The sequence below is a fragment of the Chaetura pelagica genome, unplaced genomic scaffold, assembly GCF_000747805.2.
Source record: "Chaetura pelagica isolate M959 unplaced genomic scaffold, ChaPel_1.0 scaffold50, whole genome shotgun sequence".
NCBI lineage: Eukaryota > Metazoa > Chordata > Aves > Apodiformes > Apodidae > Chaetura > Chaetura pelagica.
Genome location: NW_009952366.1, coordinates 5,603,350 through 5,611,834, shown reverse-complemented (window position 1 = coordinate 5,611,834; position 8,485 = coordinate 5,603,350).

Below are 8,485 nucleotides of genomic sequence, written 5' to 3'. Positions count from 1 at the left end.
AGCAGGAAAAGTATTTTGCAATGAATGTGATGTATATGTTGTAATCAAATAATGAAGACAACTGATCAAAGTAACATAACCGTTGATTGATTAGTAAATAATCTTATGTTCTGTGATTCATGAAGCTGTATTCTAAAGGTATTTTGATGGCTAGTTTCTCTAAAAATGGACTGACATTTCAAGTTATAACTGAAGATTGCTAATTCAACCTCTTTAATTCAGCTTCTTCGTGCAGCCAAGTGGAATATTCCATTTGTTAACAATTGCAGGCTTCTTTGGGCACTTCTATTTATTAGAATGAGTTTACTCAAACATACGTTAACTTTTTTCTTGAACTATTGAGTATCACAAATTTAGGATTATTTTAGTCTAATTGCATAGTCCCATCAGGTTGATTTGCAAAGTGATTAGAAAATAATTTTTTCATCAAGTTTACTAGTTCAAAGTGTATTACTTTTTATGAATTCTTCAGCCATTAGAAGACAATCATTCAGACATTTGCAGGAAGAAAAAGCATATATTTGTAATGTAAAAGGCTTTTACACTACAACTGTAGTGAATAGCCAAAATTTTATTAGCATCTGTTAATTCATCCTTAACAGATAGGGAGTAATTAATGCATGCTTATTAAAATGGAGAAGCACTAAAACTCACAATCAAGATATATAATGAATGACAATAATGAGAAATTATTACTATTTTCCAATTTTGAGCAAAGATGTGGTTGCACACCATTCCTATGAGATTTGCTGCTGCTGCTTTTTAATCTTTGAAGACTTTTACTTTGTAAAATGCAATTGCCTCAAGTTTACATAATGAGATAGAAAGACTGATCATTGTCCAGGCATTCTCTTTCTTTATTTCCTTTTTTTTTTTTTTTTTAATTTTTTAATAATCACATCTTCCCCATGCAGAATTTTGCAACTCACCACGGAGCTTCCAGTTATCAGTGTGAAAAGATTTCTGTTGCAGAAATAGAAAGGATGAGACAACCTTTCATGGAAGTCTCATATAAAAACATGATTATTTTTTTTCCTGTTTACAAGGCTTATTTTCTTTAAAATAAGTTGAAACTTATTAGTTTCTTTACTTATAATTATTTATAAGTTATTTAAGAAGTTACTTATTTATAAGTATTTAATACTTATGAATTCCTTTTATGAGTAGAATCTCTCAGTAGCAAAAGATTTGTAAAGAAAATACATGTCAAAAATGTGCAGAAATACGCAACACACATGAAGAAAAAATAATGTATATGATTACACTTACCAAGGCAGTGAGGTGAAGATTTACCAGCTTCCAGTATGCCACATCCTTTTGATATGCAAATAAGTAAAATTTTCAGTAAGTGCTTGATTAACTGACACTAGGCAGTAGTGTTTTCTCTTTTAAAACCTCCTTACTAAACGCTGATATAGGGAACTAGTTTTTCTTCTTGCAGACTCGTTTCTAGGGGATTTGTTTATCAGGTCAGAAGGAAGTAGCTTCAGGATCAGTGCCCACTTATAAAAGGTAACATGATCCATATGTTTTATTAAACTTCATTCACTTTATAATTCTTTTTTTTGGGTACTTTTTACATTGATAAATTTGTCAAGAGAGATCTCAGTCAAGTACATAATAAGCTGAGTCGATGAAATGTCTCCACCCCTCCAATAATTCCCCCCTCTTTTTTTTTTGCTTGTCTTGATTATTCAGCTGGATCTAGCTATACATTGTTCATCCTTCATGGTTTTGATATATCCCTTGGTTACATTATTTGCAAACAGATTTTAATTTTAACAAGTGTGCTAACTCTGAGTAATGCTAAACACAGACAGATTATAATACTGGAGTAGTTGAGATTTCATCCAAACATGAATAATCCACAGTTTTGTGAATTATTCAGAACTAATTGGAAACCATCAGAATTGGTTTAGGTGTTCTTTTTTGGTGCACTGAAAGTGAAACTTGAGAAAAGATGGTTTATTTGGTAGATAACTTCTGAAGAAGCACTAACCTTCACATATGTTCAAATCTAGGGTCTGAGTGAACACTTGCAAGTGCAGGCAACATTCTCACAATGACCTTTTCATTTTCTGTAAAGATTTTTTTCAAAATTCATATGCAAACCAAAAGATTATATCCCAAAACTAGTATGAGTAAATGCCTTTGATTTTACTTAGCAGTGGGTATGACTATGGGCCTTGCTAGCTGCCATGTAGGAACACTTTTTAAAGAGACAGTTGTGAAAATATTAATAAAAGAAAGAAGTTAAGAGTGCTAGCCTCAGATCAGGCCTGGTGTGAACTACTCTCTGACATGTAGATTAGTTTACATGGTTTTGGGAGGAGGTAGGCAGAAACTTGCTTTTAGGTCCATTTTCAGTTATTTCTGACTGAGACTTGAAGTATTTTTGGCTTGGTTTGTTGTTGGTTTTTATTGGTATTTTTCTTTTTTTACTCTAGCTGAGACTTATCCTTAATGTGGTCAGTGTACTTATATTAAACTAGTAGCAATTATATAAAAAGAAGTTATTCTGTTTCCTTCCTATTTGCTGGTGTTATAAATTGAAAAATATCTCTAACTTCCTTTACCCATAACTAAAACTATGCTTAAAGGTTTAAGCACATCTCTGGCTTAATTTGGGGGACCATTTTTGGATGTCGGTGAAATCATAATTGCCCTAATTTTGCCTAGCATTCACTTGCAGTGCCTAACTTGCCTCTTAGTCCTAACTGAATAAAGCAGGTACCCTTTTTGGTTTGCAAAATGTGTGTGTAACTTAGTTGGCTCCTATCTCCACATCTTCTCAAGTTACGTAAACAATGACCTTTCCTAGCTCCAACTGCAAACTCAATCCTAGATAAACCCTTCCCATTGCATTAATTCTGTGAACTATGATTTTCATCCTCAGAAGCAAATGAAACCAAGTCATTTAACTGACTAAGCTCCTTTTACCTCACATGTGCTTTCTAAAATAAATTACATTAGATGAATGGCCTCTTCTGGTCTAAATCCTAGTGTTTATGCTCAAATTTCAGCTGTCCACTAACTTTACTTTAAAATACACCTCCAATCTGAAGCTAATCAGATTGTGCATCTTTTCCTGGTAGTTTTTGACCACAGCCAGTGCCCTAGTTTGTTGGCCTTTGGTGACCCAGCCTGTAATGCTGCCATCAGCTTTAGCCATGGTCTTTTGAACAGCTGCAGGGTTTGCAAGGTGACCCCTCTCAGGGTTAATCTCCAAGCTAGACCTATGCCCCCTTATGGATCAAGATGATACTTCAGTTCAATGGTCTCCGCTGACTTTAAACATAACCATGTCTATCCTAAGCATTTTCTCCAACTCTACTTCCCTGTTTTTTCCAGAAGTACACATAGACAGATGTCCTCACTGGCCCCTGCAGTCACCTTCTAAACTTGCATATTATTCATGCTACTAAGCCTCTGTATGGTGAAACCTTATCCTTCATGTTACCTCGGTAATGTAGACCAACAGCTGCTTCAGCCAGCCCTTCTCCCCTTCTCACATGGCAAGTCACTTCTTAATGTAGGACATCCCTGGATTCCAACTGTACAACTCCTTATCCTCTCATTTGACTTAGCATTAGGGCAGCCTCATTTGTTTTCCAGAGGACTAACTATGGCCAGGTGGACAAAATCTGTTCTCTGCTTTCCCAAGTTACCTCTTCAGAGCTAAGAAATTCTTGTAGTTTATAGGTTTCTGCCTTATCTAACCCAAAACTTAGGCTGTCCTGTTTCAAATTACCTCCAAAATCTGATGTATTCTGAACATATTCATCTAGCTATTACACTCTCAGAGCACTATTCCCAGCTTGCTTCCTCAAATGGATGCTTGCATCTGAGTTCATATAATATATTTATGGCTGTTTGACAGCCCTTCCAAAACAAAAGAAGCAACTGGCGTGTCTTTGCAGTCCTGATGATAACCCTGTGGCATCTGCAGCAGTTTTGCAGTATAATCTGACCTTAAAAATCAGGCTGTGTATATATCTCTCCTCATCTGCTGCACTCTGGTAAGAACAGACCAAGTATGGTGGATACCAGTACTGGGGCATGGTGTGAGGTTATGGGCTTCCAGCTAGAATGCAAGTCAGTGCTGGAAGCTGCAGGGCATGCCAGGTAAGAGTTGGTCCTAAGGTCAGAGTCTACACTGTGTGCATGTCTGTAAGGAATCTTAATAAGGGCTTAAATCTTCAGAACACATATTGGAGTCTTATCTCTTGGTTTATCAGTGAGATTCCTCTAGGAGGGTTTCTGTGGTGAGAAAGTTGGCAGGTGTGGTCTCAGCAAGGATGCTTTCACAGGACAGACTAGTGGGAGCATCACCATTTAAAAGTAACTTGGCAAAAATAACTCATTCTTGCTGTCCAAATCAAAACATCTGAGATCCTGCTTTACATATACTTAACAGGCCTGGAGCACAGATGCTATTGACATCAGCTGCAGCTGTTAGTGTTCAGCTCCCTTGGTAATCAGATGTCAGCTCTCAAGTCAAGCAGCCAGAAAATAAAAAGCATGCACTTGGTGACCCCTGTGAAAAGTTCAATTTAAATGGCTTGGGCAGGGCCACAAAGAAGCTATGCAGTAGGGGGACTGATTATTATTTTTTCTGGGGAAACACTCACATGATAACTCCCATTTCTTTCCCTATGAATGTCAGCCTCAGTCACCTCCTACTTCCCAGCTTTTGAACAAATAAAGAACAGTGGTGCAAAGACAGTTGTCTCCTCCATGCCTTAGTGCCTATTCAATCCCGGAGCTAGGACATCCTGTACCCTGAGAAAGTGTCTCATCCAACACACAGCGTGAATGTATGATTAAGAGCCATCATAATGCCAGAACTTGATGAAATGGGCCAGAGGGCTGTGCAGGTTGTGCAACCATTGTTCCATCTGGGCCTTGTGCAATATGATCTAGCGGGAGGTGTCCCTGTCCATGCAGGGGAGTTGGAGCTAGATGATCTTCAAGGTCCCTTACAACCCTAGTTATTCTATGATTCTAAGATCTTCTTAACTGGAATCACCTCCCATTCCTTCCCTGAAGAGATCAAAAAAAGGTATCAAGAGAGATTAATGCTCTGCTACTTTCTAATTTCTGGGTATTTAGCTTTGCAACCAAAATACCTATCTTCTAAAAGCCTACAGCTTCCTTTTCCCATCCTTGATCAAAGAAAGAAGAAAGGAAGATTCCTGTTTTCAGTTAGGGAGGAAAGTTTTGGCTTGTCCCAGAGCTGAAGTTCCAGAGCATGCAAGTTCAGCTGGTCCTTTAAATGTGGCCAAAAAACTTCTGAGATCTAGTCAGGGAGATGCTGTTTGCCATTTTTCCAAGGCTTTCCCTTAGTAAAATTTTATCAGATTCTATGCGACCAACGTAAATTATACAAACCCTATTTTTCTATTTTCCAGCAAAAATTCAAGTGACTAATTGAAAACTAGACTTTTAAAAGAAGACATTTCAATTTTGTTGTTATGGCACAAACAGTACATTTTATCCCCTAGATTTGCCCTCAGAAAGACAGTGTTTTGCCTGAGAAGTTTCAAAAGCTTCAGTTAATGGCAGACACCCATTGTATGAAACCTCTGCCAAATGGTTAAAACTTGGCAAAGCAAATGGGAATGTAATTGTAGTGAGAGTAAGTACTGGATGATTTTAACATGCACTGCCTGGTCTGCCTTTAATAATAAGAGGTTTGTTGGTTTTTATTTTGTTTTGTTTTATTTGTAGACAGTAATGCTTTTACAGAAGTTAGCAAGGGATGCAGCATGCATTCCCATGTGAACACAATGATTTCAGTATAAAACATTTATTTTGGAACTTCTTACGGAGTAAATGAAAATCTATTTTATAGAAGAAAAAAATCAACAAACAAAGCCAAAGTCAGAAACAACCCACCTTGCTAATTAATAGGAAAATTTTCTAAATGGTTATGTAAAGCAGAGACCTTCTCTATTCTTCAGAATCACCTTCTATGAAACCTCAATGGTCACTTTTCTGCATATATCAAACTGCATGAAGAAAAGCCTCTTTCCTTACCAAAATCAGTGACATTCACAAAGTAACTGATAGCCAGAGGATAAAAGGCAGAGGAGGAACAGAGTTGTATTTCTCAAACACTTATCCATTTCTGTGTGAAACCATCCATTTTGCTTGCAATTATCTGTAGGTATTTGTATTGAGGTAATGAAATGTAAAGAAATAACAAAGGAGCAACTTTGGTTTGGGTTGAAGCAGAACAGTAATTACTTGACTGTCTTGGCAAAACTTCCCTCTATCTAACTTAGATCTGGGTCTAGTGAAGCATTGTTTTGGGTAGGTAATGCTTTTTACCATAAAAATAGGTCTTTTCAAGAGTTTATAATTTTCCATTTGAAGACTTACTTCAAAAACATATATTTAGAAGAAAGCATTTATTGAATATTATTACATGTAATATGGGTTACTTCCAAACAACATGATTCAACAAATCTCCTTTTCTTAAGAAGACTTGGTTCAGCTTTATTATACACCCTTTTATGGCTCCTTTTCTGAGAGTTTGTTTATGAATTCCTTGTGAGTTAGCTTGAACTTCAGCATCTCAGTCACAACACTGATAGTCTGGCAATCTAGGTGATTGCCACTTCTGTCAGATGCTGTGCCCGGATTTCATCTCTCAGCACCTAATCTAAAAAAACAGTGTCATGCAAATCAGAACATCAAAGCACAGTTGGGAGACAACAGCCAAGGAACAGGCCTGAATCTCACCTGGCAGAACTGAGAGCTGCTGGTCTGCTTTCTCCAATTTCACTTGAAGGTATTTGGGAAAGGGATTAGTCTCATCCATGTTTCGACAGGCATACATCTAAAGCAGCCATTCTCCAGTCCCTCTGTAGTCAGTGGTAATGTGTGCTGTGCATGTGGTGGACTTCAGGGGTAACTCATCTGACCTTTATTAGGCATCCATTTTAGGATCTTCAGTAGGTATTGCTATTTCTCCTTAGTGGCTTCAAGTGTGACTATTCCAAATTTATTGGTCCATCTTACATGAATGAATCCTTCCCACAGAAGAATTTCTTTCCTGAAAGGATTGTCAGGCACTGGAACAGGCTGCCCAGAGAAGCGATTGAGTCACTGTGCCTGAAGATATTTAAAGACACATAGATGTGGTGCTTGGGGGCATGGTTTAGTGGTGGACTTGGCAGTATGCTAGTTTAATGGTTGAACTTGATGATCTTAAAGGTCTTCTGCAACCAAAATTATTCTATGTTTCTATGTCTGGCTCCTACCTGCTAATGAGTATGTTCACAGACCTGAGTGCTAAGCATGATGCTATTAGATGCATGAAGTTTGCGTAGAGGTTGTCTAACCTTGTCTGCCCTGTATTTTCTTGATTTTGTGTTCTGATCTGTGGGCATGACTAGATCACTCGACTGCTGCTCTGCTGGCAGAAAACTCTGCAGTATATGTAGGTTCTTGTTTACAGGGGGAAGACCTACAAGAACTTCCCCTGGCTGAAACTGGAACCAGCCAAGATGATGATAAGTGGAGCTATGTAGGCCAGGAGCAATATGTCATGCACAACCAGTAATGTGCTCAAGGAGAGGGCAAGAGGTTACAAAGCTCATTGGTTTGTGTAGGAGGTCTGGTAAAATCTGGGTAATGTATGAACACCCTTTATTTCACACAAAGGATGCATTTTAAGCGTCTTGCAAAATATTTTGCCTCATTTAGCAAGTGACAAACTGCGAGAAAAAGAAAGCAATTTGACTAGCAATGATGCACTGACACTTTGTCTAACATCTTCATCCCTGGACTCCAAAGGTCTAATCCATTGTCTTCTATGCAGCTGCACTTGGTTTCAGACAGTGTTATTCTCCTTTCTGCAAATTAATGATTGCAGGAAGAGATGTGTAATGAAGGGAAGCACTGTAGTTTTCTGGCTAAAGGCAAAGTGACTTTGAAACAGATAAAGGAATCAGCTGGCAAATTATCAATCAGAGCTGCAATCTGTGGGGTTGAGTGTGGATAAATTGTATTAATTATTTTCCTTTAATGTGGTTCCCAGGACACCTGTCATTAAATTGAAAGTTGCAGATGTTTTCTCCAAATGACCCTCATAACCATGTTTTTCACAGCTTGATATAAAACTGGTAGGTTGACAAGCAACACTGAAGCAGCAGAATCCAGAATTCTTATCACCATGAGCTCTGTATGGTGGCAGAAATTGATTGGCCAGCTACAGGATGAATCACAAGATAAAGTTGGTGAAAAATCTTTGTTTTGTATTAACTTTCTATTAACTAGCCTCTATTCAAACCTCAAGGATGTTTATTTTTTTTTGTGCCCAGCTCTGTATGTCGTAACACCAAGAAACATGTAAGATTGGGAAGCACAAGTTTTGAATCCCCTACAACACTGTTGGATTTAGTGGATAGAGTAGTCCTGCCAACATATGACATGTTGTAAAGAATGACATCTGTTTCTGTTTGCTCATCAGTGGTTT